This window comes from Castor canadensis, chromosome 11 (assembly GCF_047511655.1).
Source record: "Castor canadensis chromosome 11, mCasCan1.hap1v2, whole genome shotgun sequence".
NCBI classification, from domain to species: domain Eukaryota; kingdom Metazoa; phylum Chordata; class Mammalia; order Rodentia; family Castoridae; genus Castor; species Castor canadensis.
The window spans coordinates 69,206,264-69,227,239 of record NC_133396.1 but is presented as its reverse complement, the minus strand read 5'-3'; the positions used below and the strand labels follow the sequence as shown (position 1 = coordinate 69,227,239).

The 20,976-nt window shown below is 36.6% G+C and overlaps 1 protein-coding gene across 3 annotated transcripts in view; it reads left to right on the top strand.

Moving 5' to 3' along the window:
• Fmn2 (formin 2) overlaps positions 1 to 20,976 on the top strand; it is a 338,855-nt gene that overhangs the window by 254,065 nt on the left and 63,814 nt on the right. The window lies entirely within an intron of this gene.

Genomic DNA, 20,976 nt, shown 5'->3' with positions numbered 1-20,976 from the left:
TCAAGGCTCTCTTTGCCTCCAAACGTGGGAAAGACTGGCATGCATTTCTGACATTTTTATACTGATCTAAAAGGCTTTACTATTTTGTTAAGGTCTTTGCCTTTTTGTAGATATATTCCTAAAGACCTTATATTTTGTTATATTTTTTTGAATTCTGTTTATTATTTTTTAAAGACATGGAATTCAAATAATTATTGTGTATATTATATCCTGTTAACTTCCTGGGATTTCTTGCTAATCTAGTAATTTGTGACTCTTTTTACATTTTCTCTATAGATACTATTGCAAATAATGACAGTTTTATTTTTTGCTTCCTTGTTTGGTTTTATTCCCATTTCTTTTTTTGTTTTCTGGCTGTATTGTTCTGGCTGCTGTGTTCATTGTGATATAGACAGTAATAGTGGAATGCTGATTTGTAAGACATGATTAGAGAAATAGAATTATTTTGACCATTTTCATAAGCAATTTACCACAAATTGCAGATTTTCTTCTCATTTAATTTTTTCCACTCCACTGCTTTGAAAATTACATTCTACAGATTCCTTTAGTGCCTTTGATTTTTTTTACCACTTCTTTTGTCTTTGTAATATATACAATATGAAACATTTTGGTGTATGTGGGGGAAACTATCTAAAATTTACTATCTTGGCAAATTTACAGTATACAAAGCAATAAATGCTAGAGTTCTCATATTGTGCGTTATATTTCTCAGTTTATTCACCTTCATGACCCTTTCACCTACACCTTCCCTCCCCCTTCCCTTCTATGCCTTTGTTTCTGTGTATATGAGGATTTGGGGCTTCTTTCTTTCTGTCTGTCTGCCTGTTTTTCTGTTTTTATAGTCCACATGTAAGTGACATCATGCAGTATTTTTCTTTCTGTTACCACAGTTCTTCAACAAAGTGTGAGGTTGCTATTTTTACTTGCCTATAAACAATACAAATACTTAGATCATTTTAACACTAATCTCTATTTATATGCCATCATTTTTCAGTGTCTTAGCTTCATTTCTGGTTTTTATGACTTCTGAAATACAGTTATTATTGTTTTAAGTACTTGTTAGTTTGGTTTAAGTTGAGCCATTTTCTTTGCTTACTATTTCTTAATATTATGCCCACTAAGATTATTTTTCTGCTGTCTGAAGTACACCCTTTAAAAGTTACTTTGTGAACTCTGGTTGTAAATTGTTTTTGTCTGTGTGGAAATATTTATATCATACTTGTTTTGAGAGATAGAGTTGTTAATTACGAAATTCAAGGTTCAAAGTAATTCTTTTCAGCGCTATGGAGGACTTGACTCCTCTCTTCCCTTGTTGCATTGACAACTCTACTTGGATCTAATTTTTGTGTCTTTGTTTCTAATCCAATTTTTTTCCTCGGGCCCTTTTATGTTTCCTAGTTGTCTTTATGTTTGTTTTGGCTGGTCATCAGGAGACATTACCAACCAAGAATTATTTTTAAATGAATTCTTGCTTTGCATGTTAGAATCCCACACTGTGCAGTAGAGCCCAGCGCAGTGTGGCTTGTCATTTGGGGCCACAGACTCTGAGGTTATATGAGGCAGTTCCCCATCTGCCCAGAGTACCATGAGATGGACACATTGCCTCAGTGTCTAATTTATTTTTTTCTTTCAGGGTGTCTCTAGGAACCTTGGAAGATTCTGTGCCTTTTCACGTTTTTCCTATGTGGCCTTGCAAACTGAAGTTCTCAGATGCTGGGTACAGTGATGCCTGGGCAGTGTTGGCTTGTATCTCTTTGGAATCCTGCTCCTGTTTGTTCTTATGGCCTCAGAAAATTTTCCTTGTTTTCTTTTCAGCTCAGCCATGCATTCAGTTTCATTTCAATTCAATTCAGCTTTTTTATGTTCTTTCTTGTGAAACTCTTTGGGTATCTAGCCCATGGTACTATTAAAGTATGTCTGTCTTAGATTTTTTTATATGAAAATAACTGTAAAAGAATTATTTTACTAAAATACTATAGTTCATATTTGGTGTAGATTCACCAAAAATCATTCACTCATTTCTCTGCTCATCAATCTTTTTTCTGTTACTTTCAAGGTAAGAGAAAAAGAAAAAAATTTTTAAGGAAAAAATATGTAGTGAATAAGTGCATATATTTTTCAAGATGCACACTTTTATAGTACATGCCTCAGTGTTGAATGCTAGGTCAAAAGCAATATTAGCCTTATTCTTGATGCCTCCTTTCCCCATATATTCCTCCCAGCCCTGCCTCCTCACCTAATCATCGCTACATCCTATGACTCTTCTTATACTTGGCCCTATTTTGGGCTAGTACAGTATTTCAGCTCTAAACAATCTCTTGGCTTTATTCTGCTAACCACTTCCTTTTCCTTTCAGGTCCTCTTTTCCTTGTTTCTGACATGCTGTCATAGCCACATCACCAGTAACCTCATGATGATCTGTAGTCTTCTGGAAAGGGTTGGGTTGTCTCAGAATCATGATTATGAGAATATAGGAGTGCCCGTCATAAGGTATCTAAAATGCCTTCCATATCATGCAGTGCACTATTAACTGCATTTTTATGATTATACCGAAGCTTTCTTCTTCAGGTCCTGGACCTCTTGCATGGTTTCTGCCATGAAGATGAGTCTCAACAAAATTGCTCTGTTCTTATCACAGAGACCCAAATGTATTCCTTCATGGCTGATGTGAAAATTTCTAGTATTTTGAAGAAAAGTCAGCTAGATACTGAGTTTGTCACTAGCACTTTAGAAATTATAAGCCTTTAAAATTTTAAGCCTTTAAGTAATTCAGTTATAATAAAACCTAGGAGTTTCTATCCTTTTCTTTTCTCATAATACTCATAACTGAAATTTAACCATTTAGAGTAAAGTTTTCTGGTTGATGTCTAACATCTGCCAGATTTTCTGCTTGACACACATTCTGACTAGGTGTTACTTAGTCATTTGGACCCCTAGGGAGGTGAGAGTTGAGAGATTTCCTCTCTGGTTACCTGTCTCAAAAGAAGCAGAAATTGTGAAGCACAGCAGGTTACTAAGTACTCTGATCTGGCACAACCACCATTCCCAGCCAGAAACGATTAAAATCTTGGTGAGGCACTCATACAGCATACTAATTTATGAGAAAGGTCATGTAACTTGGATGACAGAAGAAATCATCACATGTGCATATCACCACAAATCACCACAGATATGTCTGATGGTCTGATGGTACCCTCTCATTCTCTATTTGAGGATATGTGTAGGTCTCACCAGGATTTTAGATTCATCAGTTTTTGAAGTTGTATTTTTGAGTTGCAAGCATACTGAATTGTTCTATCTTCCTGTTGAATTGATCCTTCTATCATTATGCAATGCTCCTCTTTTTCCTGGTAGTATCTCTTGTTCTGCAGTCTAATTTGTCTAATTTTTAATACAGCCACTTCAGCTTTATTATGATTAGTGTTTACATACTATACATTTTTATTTTTTTACTTTTAATCTAATCTAAGTGTATATTTGTATTTCAAGTGGGTTTCTTCTAGAAAGCATGTAGTTGACTTCACTTTTTTAGTATCAGAATCCCTGCCCTTTAGTTGGAGTATTTACACCACTAATATAATTAATAAAATGGCTGGGTTTAAGCTGCCGTTTTCTGTTTGTGTGCTATTTGTCTCATATATTATTCCCCCTCCTTTTTTTTATTTCCTTCCTTCTTATGGGTCAGTTGCATATTTTTAAATATTAGTACCATCATTGGCCTTTATGATACAGAGATTTGTCTTATATTTCTGGTGAATGCTGTAGTGTTGTGCCCCTTTAATTTGTCATGTCTATCTTTAAATAAAATTATACACATTCTTCCTTTGGCCTAAAAACCCTACATGAGTCCACTTCATTCTCCTCCTGTGCTCTATGCTATTGTCATGTATTTTGCTTCTATGTGTATTATAACCAAAATAGTATCCTTTTCCTCCTTTTTCTTTTAAGGATATCATTGAGAGAATTTCTTAAATGAGAAAAGCACACCTTATATTCATCCCCATAAGTAACATTTCCCAGATTTTTCCATTCATTTGTGCAGATCAGAGGTTTCATTTGCATTCTTCCTAAGTACCTTCATTTAATATTTCTCACTGCGCAAAATTCCTTTAGCATTCTATTGCTAAAAATTTGTTTATTTTCCATTTTTGATGTTGTGCTAATAAGTTTTCTATTAGTGTCACAAAATACTTAAGATAATCAACTTAAAAGGGAAAAAAATTCATTTTGACTACTGGTTTTAAAGTTGCAGTCCAGGGTTGCCTGGCCCTGTTGCTTTGGGCCTGTCATGGCAGGAATGCATGGGAAAGAATACCTGTTCACTTCATGGAGGCTGGAAAACAAAAAAACAGGCAGAAGAAGGAACTCTTGATCCAATATCACCTTCAAGGGTACAACTCCAGTCATCTAATTTCATTCCTCTGGGCCCCACCTCCTATAAGTATCACCACTTCCTACAAGCGCCAAAGACTGGGGACCAAATCTTCAACACATAGGCTTTTGGGGACACTTCTCTAAACCATAGCAACGTTGTTCTTTCTTTCTTTCTTTTTTAATTTATACACATTAAGCTATACTCTTATGTTTGCAGACTTTCTGACAAGAATTTTTTATTAGTTTTCTGTTATAATAACTTACCACTAACATGCTGGCTTAAAACAACATAAATTTATTGCCTTATAATTCTGTTCCTCTGAAATTCCAAATGAGGACGGAAGTGGTAGTATTAGCTCTTTCTGTAGGCTGTAGGGCAGAATCCATTTCCCTTTTTCGTGTCTCTCTAAAGAGTACTTACTTGGCTTTGTTTGGGCAGATAATATAAGTAATGTCTGGATATTTTTATTCCTTTTTAAGACCTATGTGTAAGCTTTGCTTAGGTGAAAGTACCCTTCATACCAGTGGGAATTCAATCTTACTAATAAATAATAGCCTGCAGGGGTCTGCATTGGCAGTCCCATCCCAGGTGGACCAGACAGTTCTCCACTTCACATTTTCACACTTCAAACATACCTCGACCCTGAAAGAGCTTGGAGAATTGTTCAGCATACACTTCCTTGGTGGTTCTTTCTGTGGATTTGTAGAGTACCCCTGAATACACTTGTCACTTAATACTTAGCAAAAAAAAAACTCTAAGAGACCTCAGTGGCGATTTTTTTCCTTTCTTTTCTATAAGATTATTTCCTCTCTGGACCTCTTCCCCTCAACTGTCAGCCACTTCAAACTTCCCAAATGCCTATCTGTGTTTCCTCCCAAGACCCATGATCTGGAAATTGTCTTTAGATAGAAGTCCATGAAGATTGAAGGACTCAGTAGAATCAGTGCTATGGTGCCTGTTGTCTAGTATATGAAAATTGTTGTTTCATGTATTTACCTGGTTTTCTAGTTGATTCCAGCAAGGGAGTAAGTTTGGTGCTTAGAGAGTCCAGAAGTGGAAGTCTTATTTCACTATTTTTGAATGAGCACAGTTCTGCCTCCTTTGCTTTGCTTATTGTAGAATCATGCTCTATAAGGCTGGCCCTGCACAGTTGTTTTGCCAGCTATTTCCCATCTTATCTCCTTTATGTTTTCTTTCATGATACCTTGGACTATGGTACATGCTTTGCTTCTAAACCTTTTTTTCTCACCATTTGTTGTTTACTGTCTCCAGTCTCTATTGACCCTTTGACATATCAAACTTGTTCATCATTTTAGTCCAAACTTAAACATATTGTCTTTTCCTCATTGAAATCTCTCTCGGTAAGCAAATCATAGATTAACTTGACTGCACTCATAAGTAACTTGACAATATTATGACTTTAGAGTCAGCCTGTATAAGTTTGAATCTTCTCTCATCTACCACTTCTCTTTGATATCTTAGGCAAGTTTTTTTTTTTAACTTCTAACTTCCTGATGCTGAAAGGGAATCATTTTTTATTTTTTTTATTGTTATGCTGGGTAGGGGTACATTGTGGCATTTACAATTCTTCTTACAATATATCAAATATATCATACTTGAATTTATCCCCTCCTTCATTCTCCTTTATCACAAGGGCATAATTTTAGTGCCTTTCTCGGGTTTATTACTGTGGTTTGTTATATATAAAGAACTAGAATAGTAATGTCAGCATCATCTCTATTAGTATTTGGGTTTAGACATCTCTGTAACATCTACATGCATGGCTATGAATTTATCACTCTTCTAATCTATCACTTTCTTAAGGGAAATAACTATACAATATTTACCTACATATGAGCACCAGTAAAGTATCCAAGAAAGATACTAGATGCTCAAATGATATTTTAAGTATTGTAGTGTTAGCCTGTGTGCCTTTTATTTCTAGAATTGAAGCCATAGCCTGCAAGCATTGTTTTGGCAAGTATAACTAGGAAGAAAAGATAACAAGACATTTTATAGTTTTCACATTTTTTTTTCAAGCCAGGGTGAATATATGTGTGCGTTTCACCAAAACTTCTGTTGTGATTTATTTATATTTAAATGTACAGGGTTTTTTTTGTATGTGCTAATTAAATATGTAGGTGAAAAATGGTTGTTTTTAGATTGCTCTATTGTTATTGTAAATGGGATTCTTTTCCTGATTTCTTTCTCAGCATGTCCATTTTTGGTATAGTGGAGAGCTACTGATTTTTATATGTTGATTTTGTATCCTACAATTTTGCTGAAAGTGTTTATCATATCTAAATATTTTCTGGGGGAGTCTTTAGGGTGTTTTAATGTATAGGATTATATCATCTGAAGATAGGAACAATTTGGCTTCTTCCTCTATGTCAGTTTTGTTTCTTTATCTTGCTCTATTGTTCTAGCTAAGAATTCAAGCACTGTATTGAATAAGAGTAGAGAGGGTAGACAACCTTGTCTCATTCCTGATTTTAAAGGAAATATTTTTGGTTTTCCTGCATTTAGTATGATGTTGGCTATGTTTTGCTGATATATGTTTATTTTGTTGAAGTATAAACTTTCTATTCTTAGTTTCCTCTGAGCTTTTATTATAAAGGCGCATTGAATTTTGTCAGTCTTTTTCTGCATCTACTGAGATGATAAAGTAATTTTTATCCTTGATTCTGTTTATGGATCTATTATATTTATTGATTTGTATGTGCTGAACCATCCTATCACTTTTCAAATGTGTCATGTTTTTAATGTGGGTTGCAAGAATTTTATTGAAGATTTTTGTATCTATGTTCACCAGGGAAATTGGTCTAGAGTTTTCTTTTTTCTTATCTCCTTATCTAGTTTTGGTATCGGAATAATAATGGCTTCATAAAATGAATTTGACAACATTTTTTTCCTTTTCTGGAATAGTTTGAGGAACATTGGTTTTAGTTCTTTGGAAGTCTAGCAGAAGTCAGCAGTGTGTCCATCTCATCACGGACTTCTCTTTGTTGGAGATTCTTCATTATTGCTTAAACCTTACTGTTTGTTATAGGTCTCCTTAAGCATTTTATTTCCTCTTGGTTCAATTTTGTCAAATGATATGTCTAGAAATTTATCCATTTAGTTTAGATTTTCCAATGTATTGGCATACAAGTTTTCAAATTATCCTCTAATGATCTTCTGGATTTCAGTGGTATGTTGTAATATCTCCTTTCAATATTTAACTTTATTAATTTGGGTCTTCTGGCTCTTTCTTTTGGTTAGTTTGCTAAGGGCTTGTCAATCTTGTTTATCTTTACAAACAACCAGCTCTTTGTGTCATTGAGCCTTTGTATTGTTCGTTTAGTATCCATCAGTTTTTGCCCTGATCTTTTTTCCTTCAGATAATTTTGGATTGGCTTGCTCTTGCTTTTCAAAGATGTTGAAGTTGATGATCAGGTTATTTATTTGATATCTCTTTAATTGTTAAAGCTCGTGGCTATAAACATGCCTTCGATGTATCTCAAAGATTTTGGTAAGTTGTGTTACCATTTTCATTTGGTTCTAGGAATATTCTAATTTCCCCCCCAATTTCCTCAATGAGGCACTGATCATTCAAAAGTGCATTGTTCAGTTTCCACGTGTTCATAGAGTTTCTGAAGTTTCCCTTGATACTGATTTCCAATTTTATTCCATTATGATCTGATTATAAAAAAGAATTTATTATTTATTTATTTATTTATTTTTGTATTTTAAAACTTATGTTAGGCCCTAAAATGTGGTACATTCTGGAAAAAGTTCTATGGGCTGCTGAGAAGAATGTGTATTCAGCTATTGGGTGGAATATTCTGCAGATGTCTGTTTAGCCCATTGATCCATGGTGTATTTTAACTATGAAGTTTCTTTGTTTTGTTTTGTTTTGTTTTGTTTTGGGTGTAGATGATCTCTACCGTTGAGTACAGGATGCTGAAGTCACTCATTTTTTATTCTATCTGGATTTATTTGTTTCTTTTATGTTCAGTAGATTTTTTTATAAAATTGGTGCCTATATGTTTATTTTTTATATTTTGCTGGTGAATTCTTTCCTCTATTAATATGTAGTGACTTTTTATCCCTTTTCATTAATTATGGCTTGGTACATGCTTTGTCAAATATAAGTATACTTCTGCTGCTTAATTTTGGATTTCATTTGCTTGCAATGTTGTTTTCCAACTTTTGCTTCAGTCTCTGTGTGTGTCTTTGTCAGTGAAATGAATTTCTTGTAAACAGAAAGTGGTTGTATCTTATTTTATAATTTGTACAGCTAATCTGCATTATTTAATTGGAGAGTTCAGACCATTTACATTTAGGGTTATTGTTGAGAAGTATGTTCTAACTTCTCCCTTCATCTTAGAGGTTTGTTGGTTTACTGAGTTGATAATGTTTGATTCTTTTCTATATCTCACTTGTTTTCCTTTTCTGCTAATGAGATGTTTTTGTTTCCTGAGCTCTCAATCTTGTATATCTCTTTCTTCTTCTATGTGTAGTATTCTTTTAAGTATACCTTTAAGTGTATTCTACAGTGCAGACTTAGCAGTTATAAATTGCTTTAATTTATGTTTTTTATGTATGGTGTTATTTCCCCTTCAATTTTAAAGGATAACTTTGCTATGTATAAGAGTCTTGGTTGGAAGTTATTGTACGTCAGTCCATGCTGTCCTGGCCTTTAGGGTTTCTGCTGAGATGTCTGCTGTTATTCTTATAGGTTTGCCTTTGTAAGCAACTTGGGGCTTCTTTTTTGCAGCTTGTAATGTTCTCTTGGGATTTTAATATAATATGATGTGGAGAGGTTATTTTCTGGTCTTGGCTCTTTGGGGTCTAAATGCCTCCTGTATACATAGACGTCTATTTTTCCCCTCGACCTGGGAAATTTTCAGCTATAACTTCTTTGAATAAGAGTTCTGTGTTAGGGGATTGGACTTTGAGCACATGATAAAAGCGAGAGCACACAAGGAAGGGGTGAGGATAAGTAAGATACCTAAAAAATTAGCTAGCATTTGTTGCCCTCAACACAGAGAAACTAAACCAGATACCTTAAAAGCAACTGAGGCCAATAGGAAAAGGGGACCAGGAACTAGAGAAAAGGGTAGATCAAAAAGAGTTAACCTAGAAGGTAACACACACGCACAGGAAATCAATGTGAGTCAATGCCCTGTATACCTATCCTTATCTCAACCAGCAAAAACCCTTGTTCCTTCCTATTATTGCTTATATTCTCTCTTCAACAAAATTAGAGATAAGGTCAATATAGTTTCTGCCGGGTATCAAGGGGGTGGGGGGGAGAGGGAGTGGGCGGAGTGGATGGTAAGGGAGGGGGTGGGGGCAGGGGGGAGAAATGACCCAAGCCTTGTATGCACATATGAATAATAAAACAATTAAAAAAAAAGATTTCTGTGTGTTTAATCTATATTTTGTTCCCTCTTTTATACCAAAAATTTGTACATTTGCTCTCTTAATCATGTCCCAGAAGTTCTGGATGCTGTGGATGTTCTTTCTTTTTTTCCTCATTGCTATCTAACTTAATAATTCCTCACCCTGTATTCAATCCATGGTCTAGTCTGTTGGTGATGGTTCCTATTGTGTTTTTTTTATTTGATTTATTGAGCTTTTTCATTTCCAAGATTTCTGAGGTTTTTGTTGTTGTAACTTTTCTTTCAATAATCTCTCTCTTTGCTGAATTTCTCATCCAAACGTTGAATTGCGTTCCTTATTTCATTCATCTGTTTATTTGAATGATCTTTGAGGTCATTGATAATTTTAAAATGACAATTTTTGATTCTTTTCAATCACTTCAGTATCTTCGGATTTAGTTTCTAAAGAGTTATGAATTTTTAGAGGAGTCATGTTGCTTTGTTTTTTTTTTTTATTTCTTGTTTCAACATTGTACTTTGCACATCTGCTAGGATGGATTATCTCTTCCAGTTTTATTTGGCAATGTTCTTAGAGAAGAGAAAACAAACCACTGTAGCAACAACAACATTGTTCAAGTGGTACTGTGTATGGGTTGGTGGCCAGGTCAGTCACGGGCTAGTTGCCAGCTTCAGGGCTACATTCATTCTAGAAGCTTCCCTTTTTTGTGTACCCAGAGCTTGCCCCGGTGAGCTTTGTGGCCTGTGGGCTGAGCATCTTTCCACTCACTGCAGAGGCTTCCCATTTGTACAACTAGACACAGCAAACCTCCAAGCCTGGGAGAATCCGATGAGGGCTCCAGACAGTGGGGGAGGCAGCCAGAACACTGACATTTGCACTAAAGATGTAGAAGCCCAGAAGTAAACCACCCTGCAGGCAGAAGGGGCCTGGGGAAATTGAGCAGTGTGCCACACCTTGAACCAGAGTTCTTAGTACCAGGCCACACATAGCTGGGGCACTGGCTCAGGTGCAGAGTTCTTCATCCATGCCCATCTCTCTCCACAAGTCATGGAGCTTGCTCCTCCCCACGAGGGCAGGGCTAGCAACCACTGCATCCTCCTCCACAACCTGAGCTTTCCCCTGCCTAACTTCTTAGCAGGTTTGTGACCAAGACTCCCCCTCTCCATGACTGCCTCTTGTGGCCGACTCCCAACAGACATTGTGGGAAGATGTTTATAGGCTCTTTGCCTTCTTTTCAGATCCCCAAAGTATCTCAGTCTCAAACAATACTAACCACCCTCCCCCCAAGATGGTGCCTGGCTGCAGCTCTCTAAGATATCCAGAGAGATGCGTAGATTTCTTTTCTAATGTGTGCATGCCTTAAAGGAGGGGTCATCAACATATAAGACCCTCACACTTGATTTAAGGGTTGCAAGAACTGTGGGTTACCCTGTTGCTAGGACTGCCAGTGTGTTATCACCAGGGATGCCTGGCTTATCTTATGGTTTGGCTTCAGCTTCTTCTTACCTCCAGGGAACTGGCATTGGAGCTGTGGGCTGTTTCCTTCTTTTCTCTGCATAGCCTTTGTGTTTCTTTGTCTTTCCAACTGTTCCTGTCAGTTTTTCATGATTTCCTATGCACATCCACTCTTCCTCTCTTTGGCTGTAGCCTTTCCTTTAGTATTCTCACATAGTACTCACACAGAGGAAGCTTCTAATGGGCCATCCGTCTTACCCAGGAAACTGCTTTGTTTTAATATTTTTAGATTCATAAGTTGGAATTAGTTGGCAATGCTATTAATGTCAAAAACTTGGACTTAAAACATGTATTTGCATATTTTTAGTTAAATGCTCAGAGAGATTTTTGTTGCATCTGAAAAATGGTAATTTAAGTTGAGCTTGGCATTAGTAAGTATGCTTGATTTAACCTTTTTCAATAGAACGGTCATTTTTAGGTAAAGAAAAGAGAAAGGCGTTGGCCCTGGGTATGTCTTCATTTGTGTACTACACAAGGGAAAGTCTAGAGATTTACTTACCTCGTAAGTGGAGTAATATATAGTTTTGGGAAATGATTTGCTATAAAAATAGATGGAGTTAACAATTTTTTTGGCTTGATACTGACAACTCTTTTTTACTCTATTATCTGTAGAATGTGCAACTCTTGCATGCACATAATATTTTCCTAGATCTTTTCTACTTTGGGGTTTATTTTTTTTCTTTTATTATTCATATGTGCATACAAGGCTTGGGTCATTTCTCCCCCCTGCCCCCACCCCCTCCCTTACCATCCACTCCGCCCCCTCCCCTCTCCTCCCCACCCCCTTGATACCCGGCAGAAACTATTTTGACCTTATCTCTAATTTTGTTGAAGAGAGAATATAAGCAATAATAGGAAGGAACAAGGGTTTTTGCTGGTTGAGATAAGGATAGCTATACAGGGCATTGACTCACATTGATTTCCTGTGCGTGTCACATTGATTTCCTGTGCGTGTGTGTTACCTTCTAGGTTAACTCTTTTTGATCTACCCTTTTCTCTAGTTCCTGGTCCCCTTTTCCTATTGGCCTCAGTTGCTTTTAAGGTATCTGGTTTAGTTTTTCTGTGTTGAGGGCAACAAATGCTAGCTAATTTTTTAGGTGTCTTACCTATCTTCACCCTCCCTTGTGTGCTCTCGCTTTTATCATGTGCTCAAAGTCCAATGCCATTGTTGTGTTTGCCCTTGATCTAATGTCCACATATGAGGGAGAACATACGATATTTGGTCTTTTGGGCCAGGCTAACCTCACTCAGAATGATGTTCTCCAATTCCATCCATTTACCAGCAAATGATAACATTTCATTCTTCTTCATGGCTGCATAAAATTCCATTGTGTATAGATACCACATTTTCTTCCCATTCATCAGTGGTGGGCATCTTGGCTGTTTCCATAACTTGGCTATTGTGAATAGTGCCGCAATAAACATGGGTGTGCAGGTGCCTCTGGAGTAACCTGTGTCACAGTCTTTTGTGTATATCCCCAAGAGTGGTATTGCTGGATCAAATGGTAGATCAATGTTTAGCTTTTTAAGTAGCCTCCAAATTTTTTTCCAAAGTGGTTGTACTAGTTTACATTCCCACCAAAAGTGTAAGAGGGTTCCTTTTTCCCCTCATCCTCGCCAACACCTGTTGTTGCTGGTGTTGCTGATGATGGCTATTCTAACAGGGGTGAGGTGGAATCTTAGCATGGTTTTAATTTGCATTTCCTTTATTGCTAGAGATGGTGAGCATTTTTTCATGTGTTTTTTTGGCTTTTTGAATTTCTTCTTTTGAGAAAGTTCTGTTTAGTTCACTTGCCCATTTCTTTATTGGTTCATTAGTTTTGGGAGAATTTAGTTTTTTAAGTTCCCTATATACTCTGGTTATCAGTCCTTTGTCTGATGTATAGTTGGCAAATATTTTCTCCCACTCTGTGGGTGTTCTCTTCAGTTTAGAGACCATTTCTTTTGATGAACAGAAGCTTTTTAGCTTTATGAGGTCCCATTTATCTATGCTATCTCTTAGTTGCTGTGCTGCTGGGGTTTCGTTGAGAAACTTCTTACCTATACCTACTAACTCCAGAGTATTTCCTACTCTTTCCTGTATCAGCTTTAGAGTTTGTGGTCTGATATTAAGATCCTTGATCCATTTTGAGTTAATCTTGGTATAGGGTGATATACATGGATCTAGTTTCAGTTTTTTGCAGACTGCTAACCAGTTTTCCCAGCAGTTTTTGTTGAAGAGGCTGCTATTTCTCCATCATATATTTTTAGCTCCTTTGTCAAAGACAAGTTGGTTATAGTTGCGTGGTTTCATATCTGGGTCCTCTATTCTGTTCCACTTGTCTTCATGTGTGTTTTTGTGCCAGTACCATGCTGTTTTTATTGCTACTGCTTTGTAATATAGTTTGAAGTCAGGTATTGTGATACCTCCAGCATTGTTCTTTTGACTGAGTATTGCCTTGGCTATTCGTGGCCTCTTGTGTTTCCATATAAATTTAATAGTAGATTTTTCAATCTCTTTAATGAATTTCATTGGAAGTTTGATGGGAATTGTAGTAAACATGTAGATTACTTTTGGGAGTATCGACATTTTTACTATGTTGATTCTACCAATCCATGAGCATGGGAGATCTCTCCACTTTATATAGTCTTCCTCAATCTCTTTCTTCAGAAGTGTATAGTTTTCCTTGTAGAGGTCATTCACATCTTTTGTTAGGTTTACACCTAGGTATTTGATTTTTTTTGAGGCTATTGTAAATGGAATTGTTTTCATACATTCTTTTTCAGTTTGCTCATTGTTAGTATATAGAAATGCTAATGATTTTTCTATGTTGATTTTATATCCTGCTACCTTGCTATAGCTATTGATGATGTCTAGAAGCTTCTGAGTAGAGCTTTTTGGGTCTTTAAGGTATAGGATCATGTCATCTGCAAATAGGGATATTTTGACAGTTTCTTTACCTGTTTGTATTCCTTTTATTCCTTCTTCTTGCCTAATTGCTCTGGCTAGGAATTCCAGTACTATGTTGAATAGGAGTGGAGATAGTGGGCATCCTTGTCTGGTTCCTGATTTTAAAGGGAATGGTTTCAGTTTTTCTCCGTTAAGTATAATGCTGGCTGTAGGTTTGTCATATATAGCTTTTATAATGTTGAGGTACTTTCCTTCTATTCCTAGTTTTCTTAGAGCTTTTATCATGAAATGGTGTTGGATCTTATCAAAGGCTTTTTCTGCATCTATTGAGATGATTACTTTGGGGTTTATAATAAAGATTTAGAGAGTAAGTTTGCTGAAGATCACTTTGATAAGGGTATCAGGCTGGGTGATAATAGTGCATGCTTTTTTGGCCAGAAGCCATATATATCAAATTTTTACAGTATGAATCATTTTCTGTTGTGTGTTTTAAGTAACAAGCATCAATAGTTATGTTCATGCACATCTATATTTGTAGGGACAAAGGGGTATGCATTTTTATGTACAAAGTTGAAATAACCCTCAGAATTAACTAAAAGGTAGCTGTGAGTTACTGCAAAATCCTAGTTGCAGTTTGACACTTTGTAGTTTTCTTCCTTCCATGCTTATTCCACGGAATTTGTTTTATTTTCCTAAGAACATTTACAGCACAAAGGAAGAGATGCTTTGGGACTTAGCTATTTCTTTTTGTTAACTAAGGAAAGATATGCTGACATATATAACCTACCTAAATTTACTTGGCTTTTAGTTCATTGTCAAAAAGAGGAATGTCTGAAGAGTAACTAAACTAAAGTAATAGCTTTGCAGTTAAATGACAACTTGAAATGACTCAGAGGAAAGGCACTGCATCTGTCTAAAAAATAACTCAAACTGGCTGCACTTAAAAGCAACCAAAATGCACATGCATAGCTAATTATAAACAAAAACTAGTTAACACTTTAAATGAAAGGAAAAATAGCAAAAAGATTTAGAGCTTAGACAAGTAGATGAAAGGGCTCTGAGCTGCCTTCCATCTGATATTACTCAAATGCAACTGTGTCTCCAATTACCTGGGAATATGTGGTATTCCCTCTTGAAAGCTCAAGATCAGAAAGGGCGTCCTTTCTGTGCCTCTGCTTATTCCCAGCCACTTGGAACAAGGTCAGCAGAAATATTTCACATTGCAAAAGGGTCTGGAGCCAGACAGCAACTAGAGACATAATCACAAGGTCACAATACTAACTTAGTAGGACAGCAGCCACCAGGAAATGTTCATGGAGGCAGAGATTTGGGGGAAGAAGTATTAGTGCTGTGGGAGAAGACATCACCGAATGCCAAAGTACTGAAATGGGAACATTAAAGCGCTATTTTTGACTAGTTGCCTGTTCACTGACATAGAACCTTCTAAGCCAGTACTCTCCTTGCTAGAATTAGACCAAAAGGATTATCTTATAACCCTAACATGAAAATAGTTGGAAATAAAACTAACCAAATAAGTAATTACTGAGTCCTAAGAAGCCCACTGTTTCTTTCATGGTTCAAACCAGAGCCTTTCTCTGCTCCACACCCATAAATGTCCAGTACTTGAAATTTGGGTGTAAAGAATGAAAGTTTCAATGTTCAGGTCAATATTTGAGGCCTGGGCTCCACTGAGAGGCAGGTCAGCAGCAGCTGATGAACTCCTGAGGGTCCCTTTCTGGCTAGAATATTAGACCTATTAAAATAAGAGTTACTGATACTCTCTGGGGATTGTACAAACCACTTTTTACTTTGCCTTTTTTCTTATTCTTTATTATATTGTTCTTTCCTCTGGGAAGGAGAATTGATTGCTTTATTTCTATACCTTGATTCTCACTCCACTGCTAATTCTGTCTTCAGTATACTTGATCTCAGGACATTTTCTTGGCACTGAATCTCAAGCATCAAGATATGAATACCCGTAGTATACTTAGAACAAAAATGTCTGTTTTAGAAGGAACATTGCAAATTTTTATCTTTTATATTTCAGCAAGTTCTTGCTAAACTAAACAAAAGTACTGCCTTCGGCCATATAACAATATATTTCCTGCTCTACCTGTTTTAAATAATCTAAGGCACTGTTAGCATCTGCTTATACCATGGGCATTGAGAAATCTTTATTTTAGGTCTGTTAAGATAGTGATGAAGCCAGGCCTGGGTGCCTTATTCCCAGCTACTCAGGAGGCTTAGCTAATAGGGTCATTTTGAGCCCAGGAGTTTTGGGCCAGCCTGAGCAATACAGAAGATTGCATCGCAAAAAACAACAAGGACACACACACACACACAGAAGTGAAGTAAAAAGAAAAAGATATTAAATACGTTTCATAGAGTTATTCCAAGATTTGTTTTTAAATGTCTTGGGCTATAATTTCACAGGATTGATAGAGAGGGACCCTAATTCCCTGAAGTGTATATTTAACTCTGCATCTGGATTCTGTATAGAAGTATAAAAAGAAATTCTGTGGTGTTCCTGCCATGGAAGACTTTTCACATTTTGGAAACAATGCATCCTTATCCTTTTCTCAAAGTAATTGTGATATGAAAATGAGAAGAAGGACGTCACTGTGCACCAGGTGATTTACATATTATCTTATTGACTCATGAAACAACTCAGTGAAAAAGAAAGCATCACCCAGTCTCACGATGGAGAAAAGCATGCCATCAAAGTGATGCACAACCTAGTGGCTGAACTAGAATTCACTCCCGAATTTGCCCGACTAAATCATATATTCAGGACCCAAACACTGGCCGTAGTGGGGCTGTTATCAGCAAACAATGTTTTCAGAAGATCTTGGTCCTTGTGTTCCAAATGGAAGAATCAAAACAGAACATGTGGATGGGGTGATGTAAAATAGCTTTATTGAGGTAAGGGGAGTCACCCATACCACCAAGTGAGGGTAGGGACGAAGAAGCCTGGGGTTTCTTGGTAGGTCATTTTTTATACTACCTTGAACTTGGAGGTGGGGAGACAATACATCATCACCTCCTCTCACCTATGGGCTAGGGAGAAAAGCCCTTGAACCAAAAGGGGGAGGAGTCCCAGACTATCCCTAACCTAGCCTGCCTCAGGGTCTGACATTGAGAAGCTGAGTCATGAGAACTTCACCTTGCAAAGGAAGTATAGTTTCTGGTGTGAGATATATGAGAAGTGGTTTCTCCCAGAGACCTGAGTTCTGAATGGTCCTTGGGCACTGGTGTGAATTTGCAGTCATAGCAACACCTCTTTCAAAGATGGTCAAAGTCACTTGGGAGACTGTGGCACATGGAGCTAAGGTGATTTGATGACAACTGGAAGATTACTACAACTATTCAAAAGAAAATTTCGTTGGCTGGTTATTGAATTTAGGACCTCACACATTCTAAACAAGTATTCTGCCACTGACCTACCTCCCTAGCTCCTGTTTTTTTTGAGACAGGGTCTCACCATGCCTCAAACTCAGTTCCTCCAGCTCCACCTCTAGAATTCTGGGATTACACAGAGTTCAAAACCATTTTCTAAGATTGACGTACAAAGTAGAATCTGTTGGATTTTTTGAATTGTTGATGCTACATCAAGAGTTGAAATGTGGATTTTAATGTGCTTTCTTTGATCTCTAATTTGACTGTTTATCAATGCTAATTACAGTTTCAATATACAAATACCCTATCTTCAAAATCATGTAAAAAACAGTGGACAGAAGAGAATTTTAAGTTTTTCCTGTTATTTTAATTTGGCTTTCTGACTGTAATATAGCTGTTATGTTTAGTAAGATGGTCTATTTTTATGCTTCATTCCTTTGTTAAGAATCAGTCTTCTGCCACATTGGATTAAACTGTTCTTATTTTTGTTTCTGTTTTAGCCAAACTTTCTTGTGCACTGAAGCAACAGCTGTTTTGTGTACATCAAAGGAAATCACTGAACTAGTGAAACTCACTTTATTTCGCTTATTGTGATTTAGGGGCTGGGCTGAAGCCATCTGAAAAGCTGCAAGTTATGTTTTCTTTACATATATTGTTGAAACAATACAATGTAGCCATTGACCTAGTTAGACATATCAGTCAAAGAATTTTATGATCTTCCAGTCCAAAAGATAGTTATTTTGTATGTACTAATTATTGGAAGCACTATGCTAAGAATTTTGTGTATATTAACAGGTTGTTCTCTTTGCCAAAGGTCACATAGCTAACTTTGGTGGCAGGATGAGGAATAGAACACAGATCTCTGACATATCATTCTTGTGCATTTCATGTTTCATAAATCATTTACTCAAATCTTCTAAAATAGTTTAGAAATTCTTTCCTTCAATCCTAATCTTCGTATTTTGCTAGGAAAATAAAAGGTCCTTCCTGAAGATGTTGCACTGTGGTGCTTTTCTTGTTTTCCCTTAAATAAACTTTCATGTGACTCTAGAACCGTTGCTAGATACAAATCATTTTCTATGCTCAGCAGCCCAGAACAGATTTTTATAAGACAGCATAGTCACACTGGAGCCTTTTCATAGTATAGTCATGGAATATTTATTCTATTTTTTAAAATTTGGTCAATAATTGACCTGTAAGTTTATGTAAACAATCTAAAGTACAGGAAAAGAAAACAAAAATTCCCACTGCCAGCTCAAATGATCACTGTTAAATTCTGACAGACCTGGCAAAGGGTGGCAGCATGACACTTGGTTACAAGTCTGGGATACTTTACAGACCTTTGAGAAAACACTGCCTTGAGGCTGTAAAACATTAACCAGCCCAAGCTGTACTGTTGTGTGTAAGTACTGATAGAACTGCTTGACTAAATCCCAGCTGAACCTGGGTTTTATTTGGTGCACCTTTCTAATTCTTTTATAATCAATTTTCCCTGCTCCATTTTGACTTCTAATTTCTCCAAATGGTCACAAGTGTGACCTGAAGAGGAATAATTATAAAACACATTCTTCATTTATGAGTTCCAATTTTTTATACATGGATGTTTTTGCTTTTTTTTTGTCCTATAGCTCAGTGATTCTGAAACTGTAAGTCACCAGCCATGAAATCACCAATTTATCAAGTCACAGCTAATGTTTTAAAATCTAATAGAATAAACTGAAAATATTAAGAGGGCATTGCATGAAATAAGAGTATCTTTGGAATTTCTGTGTCAAATATGTATTATAGAGGGGAGGGTAGATAGGTGTGGAGGTGTGGAGTAGTCACATAGATTACTGGAATATTGCTTGTCCAAAAAAAAAAAAAGTCACTGACATACATACCTTACTGGTGGAGTTCTTATGTGATTTTAAACAATTTGAAGTATTAATTTAATCTCCTTCCCAAATTTGATCTTTTGAGTTTGTGTTAGAATACCATTCTTTATTTTTAGACAAAAATTAGAACAAATAGGGTAGAGACACAGGTCAATGGTAGAGCACTTGCCTAGCATGTGGGGAGGTTCTGGGTTTGATCTCCAAAAAAAATGAGTGCACTATTATATCCCCCCTTTCAGAATGTCTTGTCACTTACAATCTGGTACAAAGAACACTATTGCAAAGCGTTCCAAATTCTTACCATAACTGAAGAAGGTTACATATCATTCCTGTTCACTTTTTTGACTTGGTGTTTGTACCTTTGCTTGAGCAAATTATTTTCAATTAATCATTGGCATTTAAATCCTGTCACATTGAAATGAGTGTTTTCTCAGGTTGCTATGATTGATGCAAAGAAATTATTTAGAATCTGGAAATTTGAGTTCATTACATAAAAATCTTATCTGTATAAGTATCATAGTGTCAACCTGCTGGGCACCATGGCTCGTGCTTATAATCTTAGCTACTCAGGAGGCGGAGATCAGGAGGGTCATGGCTTGAAACCAGCTTGGGCAAATTGTTCGTGGAACCCTATCTCAAAAATATCCAACACAAAAAGGGGGCTGGTGCATGAAGAAGAACGAAATGTTATCATTCGCTGGTAAAATGGATGGAATTGGAGAACATCATTCTGAGTGAGGTTAGCCTGCCCCAAAAGACCAAAAATCGTATGTTCTCCCTCATATGTGGACATTAGATCAAGGGCAAACACAACAATGGGATTGGACTTTGAGCACATGATAAAAGCGAGAGCACACAAGGGAGGGGTGAGGATAGGTAAGACACCTAAAAAATTAGCTAGTGTTTGTTGCCCTCAACACAGAGAAACTAAAGCAGATACCTTAAAAGCAACTGAGGCCAATAGGAAAAGGGGACCAGGAACTAGAGAAAAGGTTAGATCAAGAAGAATTAACCTAGAAGGTAACACACATGCACAGGAAATTAATGTGAGTCAACTCCCTGTATAGCTATCCTTATCTCAACCAGCAAAAACCCTTGTTCCTTCCTATTATTGCTTATACTCTCTCTCTACAACAAAATTAGAAATAAGGGCAAAATAGTTTCTGCTGGGTATTGAGGGGGTGGGGGGGGAGAGGGAGGGGGCGGAGTGGGTGGGGGCAGGGGGGAGAAATGACCCAAGCCTTTATGCACATATGAATAATAAAATAAACAATAAAAAAAGAAACAACAAAAAAGGGGGGGCTGGTGGAGTGGCTCAAGTATTAGAGTGCCTGCCTAGCAAGTTCAAACCCCAGTACCACCAAAAAAAACAGCATCAACATAATCAAATTTAAATGCATTCTTTTCAATTATACATCAGCAACATTCACAGATTTATAGTAAACTTTTGGTTGGAGTATATTAGAATTAATAATTAAAAGAAAATTCATGTTCTTTAGATCATGAATTGAGACTGGGTAACTATTTATCTAACTTCT